Source organism: Lynx canadensis, chromosome C2 (genome assembly GCF_007474595.2).
Source record: "Lynx canadensis isolate LIC74 chromosome C2, mLynCan4.pri.v2, whole genome shotgun sequence".
NCBI classification, from domain to species: domain Eukaryota; kingdom Metazoa; phylum Chordata; class Mammalia; order Carnivora; family Felidae; genus Lynx; species Lynx canadensis.
In genome coordinates, this window is record NC_044311.2 from 89180094 (window position 1) to 89194566 (window position 14473).

At 44.2% G+C, this 14473-nt stretch overlaps 1 protein-coding gene across 5 annotated transcripts in view; it reads right to left on the reverse strand.

Annotated features, from left to right (window-relative positions):
• The window catches only part of LOC115523297 (kalirin), a 482303-nt gene that overhangs the window by 265799 nt on the left and 202031 nt on the right, over positions 1–14473 (reverse strand). The gene's annotated exons all lie outside the window — the stretch shown is intronic.

Sequence of the window (14473 nt, forward strand, 5' to 3'; positions counted from 1 at the left end):
ATGAACGGGGGAGGGGCAGAGAGAGAGGGAGACACAGAATCGGAAACAGGCTCCAGGCTCTGAGCCATCAGCCCAGAGCCTGACGCGGGGCTCGAACTCCCGGACCGCGAGATCGTGACCTGGCTGAAGTCGGACGCTTAACCGACTGCGCCACCCAGGCGCCCCCTAGATGCTGCCTTTAAACAAAACACTTTCTAAAAAGTCAAATCTGCTCAGAGTCAAAAGAGAATGACACAGGCTGAAGGGAGCTCCCAAAGAGAGTTCTGGAAATGGCATGGGTGACAGCAGTACCAAGGTGAAAGTACCCAGCCTTCCAAAGCATGGCTACCTCAGAGGGGCCAGCCCAGGTTAGCTGCACAAACCCTGGTGTCCTGACTAACCAGCCAGGTCACCTGACAGTCTCAAACACACATTCCATTCACCAAAGGAAGAGGCCTTGCTTTCTAAATCTGACTGGCCTGTGGGCAGGACACTTGGAAGGGGGAAGAAGAGCTTAGAAGGTCTTAGAGAAGGACCAGAACTGTTGCTTGTAGAAGTCTGGGGCTGGCTGGCAGAGAGGGACAGTGGCAGAGGGGCACATTCAGGGAGGCTGGGATAGAAACTGATGTGACTATTTCCCGACAGCAGCCTCCTGTCCCATTTCCCACAGTGCCCACAGAGATGTTCATCCTTTCCTTCTGGGGCATTCAGAACATGAGGCAGAAACAAAACAGAAACCAAAGCAAGCAGAGGAAAAGAAATAGCGGACTGGAAACGGAAACCACAACCTCTCCACACAGCCCTCCCCTTTCCCTGTCCTCTCCAGACAGACTCCAGGGCCAAGCTCCCCGGGCCTTTTCCACTGCCCCATCTTTCTCCCATAGTCAGGCCGGGTGAACAACAGTATCTTTTAATGTTAAAAAATGTCATTATAATCGCTGATCAAAAATCTGTGGGTAGTAAACCAAAGATGGAGCCCCTGTTCCTGTCTAACCACAGTGCCCTCAGTCACCCCAACAAAGATGCAGGAAACTCTTCCAAAACAGGGAGAAAGAAAAGAGAGAAGAGAGGGGGCCCAAGAGAGGCTGCAAAGGTGGGGCCAGTGCTGCCAGCCTTCTTTGCTCACCCCAATCCCTGTTGCCCTCACCACTCCTTCTCCTCCGCCTGCTGCACCGTCACCTCTCCCCACCCTCACAAGGGACCCTCCACTCTCCAGCTGGGCTCTGGTTTCCTGGCAGGGCAGGTAGAATCCTCATTAATAAACCACACGTTTCCTCTGGGAAACTGTCTTTGGTCAAATTGTGCCTGTGCACACCTCCACTCCTTCCCCTCCTCCTTCTCAAGTAATGGTACTTTCTTGAAAGCCCGGTGCTATTTGCCTACAGCACATGCAGACACATGCCCAAACAAACCTACCAACACAGACACCCTCGGCTACCCCTCACACAGCTACTCCTGCATGCCCACCGCGTTCTACCAATGCAGGAGACCTCCTTCCCATGGGGCGGGAAGCCCTTGTGCTGCAGCCAGCCTTCCTTCCCTCAGACACCCAGATGGAGGTGCCCTGGCCAAGGGCACTGATGAAATCCCTGTGATGTATATGGAAGAAAAACCCTGTAATGGCTTAGGCACGAGGGGGAGCCTGACAGCAGCAAGGGAGGTCAGAGAGCCAGACAGAGGAAACCTGAGGGAGGGGGACATGTTTGGAACTCGACACTAAATAGGCAGGGCTCCAACAGGTCTTTGTTCCCACCTGCAGCTAGCTCAGAGCCTTAGAAAGCTCTGTGAGTGAAAAATCCTCTGCTTATGACACAGGGGAGGTCCTGACCTCCAGTGCATGCCACTCTGGGGGTCACCTGCTGTCCCACAGGTTCTGCCCATGTCAGGGGGCAGTGTAAGGTTGCAGCAACTGGTCCCAGCAACACCACTGGCCAACTGGGAAGCCCTGGGCATGTCAGAGCACTCTCTGAACAGCACTTTACCCTTTTAAAGTGAAGAAATTGGCCTGGCTGACCTCTATAGCCCCTCCTGCCTCAAGCTCCAGGATTTGAATCCACCTACTTCTTTTAAAAATCTAGGTCAAATTTCATGTCCAATAAATCTTCTCTGGTTAAGTCCATTTAACTGGTATGCCTGTTTAACCATTGCCTTGAAATGGTTAATTTTGTCTTCTCCAGTGGACCTTAGAACCTCAAACACACTGTGAGTTGTCCCAAGGGCAAGAACTGGGTGTCCCCTCATTAGCCCATAAGTTCACGGGCAACCTGAAAAAGCCAGAGGATTATTGGACCATTCTCTCTGAGTTGGTACATATATAAGAACTAAACAATCATCCTGTGTATGCACAGAATGAAATCTCGACCAATTGGCAGGTGTCCTAGTAGAACACCCCACCATGGTCAAGGCTGGTAAAGGGTAGGAGTGATTCTTGTCTTCCTCCAAGTCCAAAACAGGGAGTTTTCTTTCAGGAAATGGGTTCAAGGCCCGAGTTTCTTGCAGAGGAAAACAGCTTACTGTTGGGAGAAAGGGCACATTACCTTCCTGGGCAGAGAATCAGGGGAGAGGGGCAAGTCACAGCACTAGGTTGAGACCTGGCCTCAGGTACCAGGCCAAGAGGAGTTTCTGTGCAAGACCTGGCCCATGAATTACTAGGGATGACAACAGATGAACTTCCAGCTCAAGACGGCACAGAAGAGTCTAGGAGATGAGAGGGAGAAAAACATTGGTTTTGGGGGGTTTTGAGTAGCTCTCAAAATGAAGTCTGGTCCTCGTCTGACCTAGAATCAGATGGGGTAGGGAGAGGGGAGGCTCTGAGACGAAAGAAAAGACAAAGCAGGGCCATCAGAACACACACGTGGATATGTCAGTAAATTCTCCAGAAAAGCATTTGTCCTAGCTGAGTCACCACAGCTCTGACAAAGTGCTCCTATCTGGGTTTCGGGACAAGTGGGGCTGGCTGTTACACTTGCTCAACTTAGAAACAGGAATACTCCTCCTTGGTGAGACAGAGTCCACTCCCAGGTCCCTCGCATGCTCCCCCATGCTTCATCCTCTGGCAAAGGGCCCTGCCTTCTTTCTGCCATAGAGCCAGTCTACCCACGCCCTGTGGGTACAGTCCGTTACACAGGAAAGACGACATCCCAAAGGAAACCTGGGTCTGGCCTCACTGACTCCATGTCTGGAAGACAGAAGCTGGCAAGGGCCCCAAGGGTTCCAGGCACAAGACACTGCCCTTTCCCCTGGGGGAGCTCCTAGTCTAATGGAACTCTGTCAACTTGCTAGGTACTGCTCTACAAACTCACTAAACAAGACTCACCATTTCTGCCCTCAAGAAGCTCACTATTCATCAAGGAGAAAGGTTTGTGGACAGTCAGAACTTATAGAAGAGACAGGGACCATCACAGCTTTATGATGAGTTCTCTAGATTCAAAAGTCTTTTTCAAATTTTGTTCAAATTATTTGTTCTGTTTAAGTTATTGATGCTGAACTTTTAAGAATTTAAGTGCTTTTATTTAAAGCAATCCGAGAAGAGATGGAGTGGAACAGGCAAGGGGGAGACATTCTTCTTTTAGTAAAAGCTACAGTGGCAAACTGGTACAGAAATTTTTTGCAACTAGTGAGTATATTCACCAGGGTTATACTTTCAGCAACAAAAAGCCCTAGGTTGTGGCGTTTTTCTTATTTTTGTCTTTTGTGTTCAGAGAAAGAAAACAGTGTCTAAAAGGCAAGGCTTGAAAAGACAAATGAAGACTTTTATCTTCAATGTTTGTGGCTGATGAAAATAGCAAGGGAGATAGTAGAAGTTCCAAGTACTTCTATGCTTGGAGCACTGTGACTTCAATCTACCTTAGACTGAAGACAAACCAATGGGAAGGATTTTTTTTTAATTTGAAAAAATTATAAAAAGGAAGCTTTTTAAAAGAAAGTTAAGAATTGGTATAGATATATCACATTATTTATGCATTTTCCCTAAAAAATACCACTATAAAATTCCCAGTTTCAAATGGCAATTAGTATATACCCAAGTTAAATATTTCCACAAACATAACTTTATTGAATATGCACTAACATTATCAGAAAGATTATATTAAACCCATTTTGTAGTTGGAAAAAAAATTATTACTTAGTGCTTACTTAATTTTCAGTGTTTTAATAAAAATGTAAAGCCTTGAAAACCCAAGCAGAACACTATCATTTAGAGCCTCTGATAAAACCAATCTGTGTCCTTGGGTAGCTGAGCAGAGGTACTCCACCACTTGGTGGCAGCATGCCTAACTTGGCAGCTTGTATATAATAAGGACAATCTCTCTACAAAATTAGTTTTATAACATAAAATGTCATATATACCTAAAAATGTACACAACCCCAAACACCAGTAAAGGGCACATGATAATACCTAACCAATGATAGGTGAAGCAAGAAATACAAAACATGTAAAAAAAATACTCATATGGTAGAGAAGGGAAAAACAGCCTCAAGTCTAGAATCCGCTAAGTGAAAAATACATCCTTCTTCCCCAGCGCTAGGCTGTCTCTCCAGCATCTATATTCAGGTCCATCTATATTCAAGTCTATATTATTTCCAGCATTGACAAATAAATCAGAACTAAATTTAAATCATCCTGATTCCCTAGCATGAATTCCAGAAAAACTTGAATGTAGTGGGACTTATTTCACCTGACATGTTAAAATGTACCTAATCAAGGCAGCACCAGAAATGTCAGCTTCCCAATCAGCCTGCTGTTGGTGAGCCATAACCTTCAGCAGCCTAAAGCAGAAAATGTAGGGCTACACCTGAGTTTTAGAGGCTCATTCACCATTGCTGCCCAGAGAAAAACTCCAAGGAGACCTAACTTAGAAGGCAGATAAGGACCTCAGTTCGGATGAGCACAGAGGAGGTTAACAACCACTTTAGGCCAAGCCAAGAACTGACTGTACAACCAGCCAAGGAGCTGAAACACATCCAAAGGCAAAACTAAAAACTCACCGTGGGCAAAAAGCAATTAAGTCCTTCTAGATTTCATATCAGATCCAAATTTTAACGTATGGTCCCCATTAAGAGGCCTATTAGTTCAGGAAAATAAAAAGACCTGACAGACCCCCAAAGGGCAGGCCCTGTGACCGACTCCTTTAGTCTTTTCAAATCCAGGATCAGACTTAAGTCTGTAACACATGGAACTACATTAGGGTTTCCTGATGATAGTGATAACAATGTTTGCACAGTGGGGCCTGGTTATTGATGAGCAAATAAACAAATCTGGAGAAATGTCAAGACTTGGAAGTCTAAGGCAAGGCATACTGGATATATAAATTGGGAAATTTGGAAAGCAATGTGGCAATGTGAATCACTAGCCTTTAAAAAATGTCTGATTGCCATAAATCTATCCCAAAGAAACTATCTAAAAAGTAGACAACAGTTTACACACAAAGGTGTTTACTGGGAGTTTATATAGCAATGAAATTTTGAAAATAACTTAGATGCCTAATGATAGGGTCAATTAAAATATGGTACATTTCAATACACACTACTATGCATAAAAAGTCTTGAATGTTAAGAAAATATTCTTCTGGTATAATGTCGAGTGGAATAAAACAAGAAGGAAATTAAAAAAGCAATAATTCAATTCTGTTTTTTTAAAAGCTCTAAATAAAAAAAGACAGGAAGGAAATATTTCAATATATTAACTGTCCTTATCTCTATATGATACAGTACATGATTAAAGTATTTTCTTTAATTCTTTATATTTTTCTGCACTTATTTTCTATAATAAAGAAATGGTTTTCTTTTTTTTTAATTTTTTTTTCAACGTTTATTTATTTTTGGGACAGAGAGAGACAGAGCATTAACGGGGGAGGAGCAGAGAGAGAGGGAGACACAGAATCGGAAACAGGCTCCAGGCTCTGAGCCATCAGCCCAGAGCCTGACGAGGGGCTCGATCGTGACCTGGCTGAAGTCGGACGCTTAACCGACTGCACCACCCAGGCGCCCCAAGAAATGGTTTTCTAACTAATAGAAGAGGTTAAGACATTATCAAAGTACTTGGTATATCTATTAATATATTCAGTGTTGCTTACAAGCTTGCTAGATGGTTCTGATCTCACTGCTATCACTGCTTTTAGCTCTAATCCTAACCTTAACCATCTCCCTAATCCTGACTTTGCAAAATCAGTGCTAGGGTCAATGAAGGACAGGTGGCAAAACAAGGTCCCTACTTTTTTTTTTTTAATTTTTTAAGTTTATTTGTTTTGAGAGAGAGAGAGCGCACAAGCGGGAGAGGAACAGATAGAAAGGGAGAATGAGAGAGTCCCAAGCAGGCTCCACACTATCAGTGCAGAGTCCAATGTAGGGCTTGAACTCACAAACTGTGAGATCATGACCTGAGCCAAAATCGACAGTCAGCGTCTTAACTGACAGAGCCCCCCAGGAGTCCCCAATGTCACCACCTTCGAGCAAAAAGAGGGAAAGACCTGCCATTTGCTGTCAGCCCCTTCTGAGTACCAAGTTCTGGGCTAGGTTCCATCTACATGTTCTACCACCGCTGTGTTTCATAATCCCTTTATGCCTGCCTGTTCTACAAGGTGAGAACATTTGTCAGCAAGCAGACACATTTCTCCTTCTAGAGCAGAAGTTTCTGGGTTCATTCTTCTTGGGCTGGAACCCCTTGCCTCATTTCCAGAATCAGTACTTTCCCTTTAGCCCACTCATCCTTCTCTGCTAGTCCACTACTGTTAGCTCCACTCTCACCAAGTTCAGGTACCTTCCAAGGGTCACACTGAAGATGCATATACAGACAAACAACGCTCCTCTCTCCATCAGGAATGCTTATCCAATGCTGGGTCCTTGATTTATCACCTAAAGACATTCACTGCTTCCTGGAATAACCAGGCCTACTTCCCATAGTTACTTCATGACCACATGGTTTTTGCCTCTGATCATCCAGACTATTGTTCTCCAGGGAATCACAAATGCATGCCTCTACATTTGAAGTATCACCACTAGCTCTCCCTCCGCCACACAGCTGCATTTCTCAGGGTTTCCATGAGCCCCTTCTGGCCCCTCAGCCCCATCAGGGCTGTGCCAGCCACATCTGCCAAGTCCAGCAATGGCATGGCCAAGGAAGTAAACCAGCTTCAAGATGTGTATCAGCATAATGCTAGTGCCAGAAATGTGCTTCTGCCACCAGAGCAGTGAAGATGAACCAAACAGGTGGCCGAGTGAAAGAAGACTCAGACCCAAGAAACTGAATAGAACTACCATCCTTAGAGTACAATAGAGACCAGGCTTTACATGCAGGGTCCCTGCTACTCACAGTTTTTTACTTATCTCTTTAAATAGTGTCCATGGTCTTAAGTGTTTCTGCTTTTTCACTACATCTCTTGGTATTATGTGGTCACTAAAGCATAGTTGACGATCATCCACAGATGAGCATAAATAAGGAGCATTTACACATCTGCTCCTGGGGGAGAAATTCTGAGGCACTCCCCACAACCACCACCATTGTCCAGCACATCCACAGTCACCATGGCTGCCTTAACCAGTAGAAACCAGGTGTGAGGCAATCGCCATCTGCATTCCACACCTGCAGCAACCTTCACACTTAGAATCCAAAGAGAACCTTAGAGAAAGCAGGTTTTTTTTTGTTTTTTTTTTTAATTTTTTTTTTCAACGTTTATTTATTTTTGGGACAGAGAGAGACAGAGCATGAACGGGGGAGGGGCAGAGAGAGAGGGAGACACAGAATCGGAAACAGGCTCCAGGCTCTGAGCCATCAGCCCAGAGCCCGACGCGGGGCTCGAACTCGCGGACCGCGAGATCGTGACCTGGCTGAAGTCGGACGCTTAACCGACTGCGCCACCCAGGCGCCCCGAGAAAGCAGGTTTGATGCATAGACCATTGCTGCCCACCATCATTACACCTGTAGGCCCCCTCATCTCCTTACCACCCTCTTCCATTGTCCTGTTCCAATCCAATCTTTAGCCCATCCTACTCTCCCCAGATGTGTCCCCTGCACTCCATCACCATGGCCTCCCTTACTCTGGCTCCTCATCCCTTCAGTGGATAAAAGTTCAAGCTCTGGTGCTAAAGCACCTAGCTTCTTGTTATACTGGCTCTGTGTCCCTAGGCAAGTTACCTAACCTCTTGGAGCCACAGTCCCCTCATGTGTAAAAGAGGAAATAAACATACTCACCTCGAAGTTATGCATATCAAATACTTATAACAGCACAATAAATGTAGGTTAAAAATAATAATTGCTAGCATTTATTTATTACTTAATAGATCAATTCCAGGGGTTGAACACATTGTCTTTTCCCCCTTAAAATCACATCTGAAAATTCATCCATGTTGTTGAATACCACAGTAGTTAAAAAAGCTAGTCAAAGAAAACTACATATGGTATGATACCCTTTGTATAAAACTCAAAAACAAACAAAACTAGGGGCGCCTGAGTGGTTCAGTTGCTTAAGTGTACAACTTTGGCTCAGATCATGATCTCCCAGTTTGTGGGTTCAAGCCCCACATCAGGCTCTGTGCTGACAGCTTAGAGCCTGGAGCCTGCTTTGGATTCTGTGTCTCCCTCTCTCTCTGTTCTTCCCCTGCTCACACACTCTCTCTCTCTTTCCCTCTCTCTCTCTCTCAAAAATGAATAAATGTAAAAATAAATCTAAAAAAAACCAAGCAAAACTAAACAACATATTGTTTATGAAAACATGTGGTAAACTATACCAAAAAAGCAAGAGGATAAACACAAAACTCAGAGTAATGGTTGTTTCTGGGGGGGGGGGGGCGGGGAAAGGGGGGTTCATGGTGGGGAGGAGCCACAGGTAGCTTCAGGTAGCCACAGGTAGCCTCAAATGTCACTACAGGTGACATTGTACTTTTAAAGTTGAGGGGTGGGCTCTCAGATGTTCATTTTATTATTATGCTTCATAACTTACATATACATTATATCTATTCCTTAATAGGTAACAAATATTACTATATGTGCATGTGTATATACAGAATAATAATAATAATTATTATTATTATATATATAATTATATATATATAAAGTATAATAATTATTATTATTATACTTTAGGAGACAGACTAAGAAGTACTGAGCACCTGGGTGCTACAGAGAGATTGCTAGATAATTCTTCACCACACACTTGTGGGATGGGCATTCTTTTCCTAAATTAAAAATCAGAACATTAGACTCAGAAATAATAATATGCCCCAGGTCTCACCCCATGCCAAATACCTTCCATTTGCCCCTCCAAATCCATTCTCCATCCTCTCCCCTCAAGCTGACGCCCTAGGAGGCTGACCCACATGGACTGCATCAATGGGCTTACCTGGCTTTGGTTGCATTCAGTCAATGACAAATGATGACAGGAGGTCAGAGAATGAAAGGACAGTGAAGTTAAGAGTCTGGATTCCCCTTGCCCCCCATCATGGAATCACCCATAGCCACAGCTCCTGTCAGGTGGCCCTCTCACACAGCCGTCTCTCTCCAGATTCTAAGAACTGTTGATCATCTTGCCCTTCGGGGCTAGAAGTAGTAACATCTCCCCTCCCTATTGTTTCTAGCCCTGGTATAACTTGGGAATCCAAACCTTGCTGGTTTCCCTGTGCCCTGCCTGCATGACTATAAATTGTACCTTCCTTAATCTCTTCTCAGATTACCCAGGTTGAGTGGCCCTTAGCTTCCTTACTGAGTAGTGATAGAGCTGGGATCTGAACCTCAGTATCTTCTGCCATCCTAGGACGCTTCTCTTCCCTTTGTTGGAAGGTCTGCACAGCTCCAAGGAGAGTGATCACTAATGAGGGTAGTTACTGTTGTGATTTTACACTCCTTAGCAGCAGAGTAGAACACTATTTGCTCTTCAGGACTTGTGTTACACACAGCTTAACAATAGGGACACTTAACTGTTATTGCTCAATTTGTGTAGAATCTGGGAACTGTAATAAAAATTATAAGCCCTCTATACATAAGCAACAAAATAAATTTAAAATGAGTGTGAAAAGGCATAAGTTTTGGACAATGCTCTCATTGGTCCTATTTTCTGGACCTCCCGTCACTACTCCCTACCTCCTCCTTTAATTGATAATCTCAGAACAAAGGACAGAATGCCAACAACACATCTCAACAGGCCCTTGCAATAAGACGCACTCAGTGATTATAGTTTGGATAGCTTGGGCTCTCTCAGGCTGAATATAGTGGGAGGAAACCCTTGCAGTTTTTACCTCCTCATCTTTTAACTGTCTTTCTGGCTCATTCTGCATATTTCTATTTTCTGGTGATGCTGTACAAAGACAGTGCTGGCTATAAGCCCAATTTATCTCTTGCTGAAGTCAGTAGAACAAGAGCAAGTGTTATCAAATAATAAGCTGTGAATATTGGCACTTTGGTTTGATTGGCATTACAGAATATCCCATCTTAATTTCTTGTCACCTCTCCTCACCAGTATGATAGCTGCAATTCTTGCCAGAACACTTAACATCTCAGCTGCCCTGCTAAGAGCAGAATTAAGTGGCAGACACATCAAGGGGCTAACAATCAGTGCCCTTAGAAGTAGCAGAAAGATGGTCATGACAAAGCAGGATAACAAGGACGATGAAGAGGAGAAATTCAATGCAATAAAATAATCCAGGTTTTTTTTTTTACTAGATACTTAGAATTTCCTATTTCAAGCATTTGTTCAACTCTCAATAATCACGGTGAGTAGATTATCCACACTGTGAGCTCTGCCTGGGCAATTATTTACTCTCAGGCTACATTTTCTATCCTGTCCCTCAATTTCTAGGAAAATTCCATCAGTTGATTGTATCTGAGTATTTGCCTTCTGTTCCTTTCATGTACAAGTAGCTGCAAACAGATAGCAGAGCAGGATAAAAAAGCTAGCTAAGTATAGCATGGATGACAGTCAGAAAAGATAACACGAGAGCCCACCAAGATGCCTATCCAGGCCCTGGCTCATAGTAGGCACTCAGTAAACATTGTTGAATTCAGTAAGTGGACTTATTAGCAAGTTGAACCAGAAGACTTTTCAGGCCCCTTCCCACACTGCTAGTCTGTGATTCCTCAAAACAAGATGACAGAAAGCATGGAGAAGATCCTGGAGATGGGTGCTCAAAGCCATCAGAGGCACAAAAGGGAAGTTGGAAAAAACTTAATTCCTGCCAAGATGGATCCCAAAAGAGTAAGCAGGACTGTTCCAAACTGTCACACTCCAGGATGATCCTTGGTCCCACGTGATGCCCCCAAATTCTCACAGAGTCCAAAGGAACTAGAAAGAAGTTCTCTCAGGATTTCAGATGTAGACATCATCTGAAGTGAAATCCCAGGCCCTAACTTATTTAGTGAGCCTGAGAAATGACGTGTATGTTAGTGGGGGTAATAGTACTCTGTCTTGAGGTCCTAGATTTTATGATGCATTTTCCCCCCAATATCATAGAAACACAAAATTCGGGGCAAGAAATCTTAGAAATGATCTAATCCAGCCTCCAGCCCAGTGGAGGAATTCTTCCTACAGTATCCCTAACAGAAGGTCACCCAGTCTCCAGCTGACAGAAAGCCCACCCACTTTCTCCAGGGGCAGCAGCATTACTGCTGGACAGCTCCCAGGTGGGCAGGTTCTTTCTTCACTTCTACCCTTTGATGCAGCAGGGACCATGCCTGCTCCCTCCTCTTTGGGACAGCTCTCCTGACACCTGAAGTCAGGAATCACTGTTCTTCCATTTTCATTCCTGCCAGAAAACATCCTTCAATCCTTCAACTACAGAGACACCCAGTTTGTGGATTCTTCAATACGCTGCTCCCCTGACAATACTCTAAGGGGTCAACAGCATTCTTAAAACGAACTGGCAGAGGTGCACCTGGGTGGCTCAACCAGTTAAGTGTCCGACTTCAGCTTAGGTCATGATCTTACAACTCATGAGTTCGAGCCCCGTGCTGGCTCTGTGCTGCCAGGTCACAGCCTGGAACCTGCTTTAGATTCTGTGTCTCCCTGTTTCTCTGCCCCTCCCCCACTCATTCTCTCTCTCTCTCTCTCTCTCTCCCTCTCTCTCCCTCCCTCCCTCTCTCTCTCTCCCTCCCTCCCTCTCTCCCTCCCTCCCTCTCTCTCTCTCTCAAAAATAAATAAACATTTAAAAAAAATTTAAAAGGGGCGCCTGGGTGGCTCAGTCGGTTAAGCATCCAACTTGGGCTCAGGTCATGATCTCGCGGTCTGTGAGTTCGAGCCCTGCGTTGGGCTCTGTGCTGACAGCCTGGACCCTGGAGCCTGCTTTGGATTCTGTGTCTCCCTCTCTCTCTGACCCTCCCCCGTTCATGCTCTGTCTCTCTCTGTCTCAAAAATAAAATAAACATTTAAAAAATTTTTTAAAAAATTTAAAAATGGACTGGCAGAGTTCAGTGTTGCAGAGTTGAATGCAGTGGTCCAGATGTGGCCTGGCCTTCACAGAGGATGGTGGGACTATTTCTTCCCATTCATTTATAAATTACCACAACCATCTGTTTAATCATCTTTTCTAGAATAGTGCCAGAAATGGCCATCAAGATGACTCATTCCTTAGATTTCAGGATCTTCTTTCATCACTTACTGGTCCTTATTTGCCTGCCTTCTTTTAGCCAGCTCATCTCTTATGCTACCAGCACAGTCATATATTGCACTGCCCTTTATTCTTACTGGTTTGTACAAGGTAGGGAAATATCCAGGTTTTACCTAACTTTATCAAAATATCTTTTCCTGCTCACCATGAACACTCAGTCAGCCTAGCATACAGAGGCTCTAAATATTTGTTAAATAAATAAAGAATGAATGAATGCATGAATAAATAAATGTCAAATGTCACCCTACAGATGATTACACCAGTCTGTAGAGCACACTCCACCCCAAAAGGAGCCTGTCTTTTAGCTTCCTGGGCCATGACCCAGAATAGATCATTTCTTCTCATCAGTATCATTGACCTCGTCTAACTATTCATTTTCACAGTTTCCCTTCTTTCCCAAACCTGTGGTTAGCAGAAGAGTGGCAAATATTATCTGACCCACTAAGTTCTTCAGTTTCCCTCCCTAGACTTCAGTGTCTTTAGAACAATTCTGTTCCAGGTTTTGCTTCCAACAGTAGTCATATGTGAACTTGGGGACATGAGTGGCATGACTAGTTGGTAAACTCTGCAGCCTGCCAGGTACTCACACTCCTCCTGAACAAGAGCCCTTGGGACAGAGGCGGCAGAACTCCAAGGAAAATCCTTCCCACTGAAGGCAGCAACAGGAGTCCTGCCCCCCACCTGCCAGAACCTGTGAAGAACCTCTTCTGTTCTCAGGGGCAATGCCTGAGACCACCCTCTGAGAGGCAAAGAGCTACCATCTAGTATACTCCTTCAATGATAATGTATTGTTTCTCCTTATCTGTGACCTTCCTTTCGCCCCTCTTGGGTTTCATTCCCCTTCACCCAGCAGAAATCTTTCCTTTTAACTGCTTCCAATCTATTCTGTCCTATCTTTGCTTAACAAATCAGAATGAAGAAAAGTGTTCTTCAAACTCTTTTACCTTCTATTCTGTAGAAGGTAAGTGTACATTAGCTGCAGGGATGTGATAAACATACCAGAAAGGAAAAAAATATACCTTTCGTATCTCCTGGGACCTCAATTTCTTCTGGCTCTGAAAGAACTAAGACTTCATCATGGGTCTCCGTGAAAACTTTTCTTGTAAATTGCTTTAGAAAATGCCTGGTTTTATGCCTGATAGTAGTATACTTGGGAAAGGTGCTTTTAAAACTGCTTAGCCCCTAGATGACTAAATTGCTAAATTACCTACATCAATCATGGGTTATTTAGTCCATCTTCTTGCCTCTGAGACAGATGGGAATATTTCTTCTCTCCAAAGACCTCCAAGAAAAAAAAAAAGTATTCTATTCTATTCCTCATCCAAAGACTCTTGCACGCCAAGTTTAGAAGTTCTTCTTTGCATAGAACCCAAGTCCCTTTTGTTGGAACTTAAGACCTTTTATCTTTTTTTCCGGTCTCCAGCGGATATCATAAAGAAAAAAAATAGACACTATTCAACATCTATTTGTTCACAGCCTTCTGCCTGGGGCTCTTCAGGGCTCCCCATTCTATTCAATATCCTCCCAAGCACTTGATGGCTGCTCTTAAAACTCCTTTACCACCTGCCCATCACCATCCACCAATCCCTTTACATTTGTCTCCCTCATAGCACTTTGAGATCTAGCGCTTGCCTCATTTGACACCTGCTTCAAGAACTAATCAGCGCTTGCAACAATTATCCAAGGTCTCCTAGCAGAGGCGGAGCTGAATATGGAGCTCCTGTCTATAATTTACTAATTCTCCTATAAAATGCACAGAGACAAGAAGATTTTGAAGGCCCCAAGTACCACTTCTCATTTGCCACAAGAAACACTTGACAGGCTCCAGCTCCATTAAGTGGCAGAGAACAGAAATCTCTCTGGCCAAGTGCAAGGACAGGAGAGCCCTGGATCAGGAGTCAGG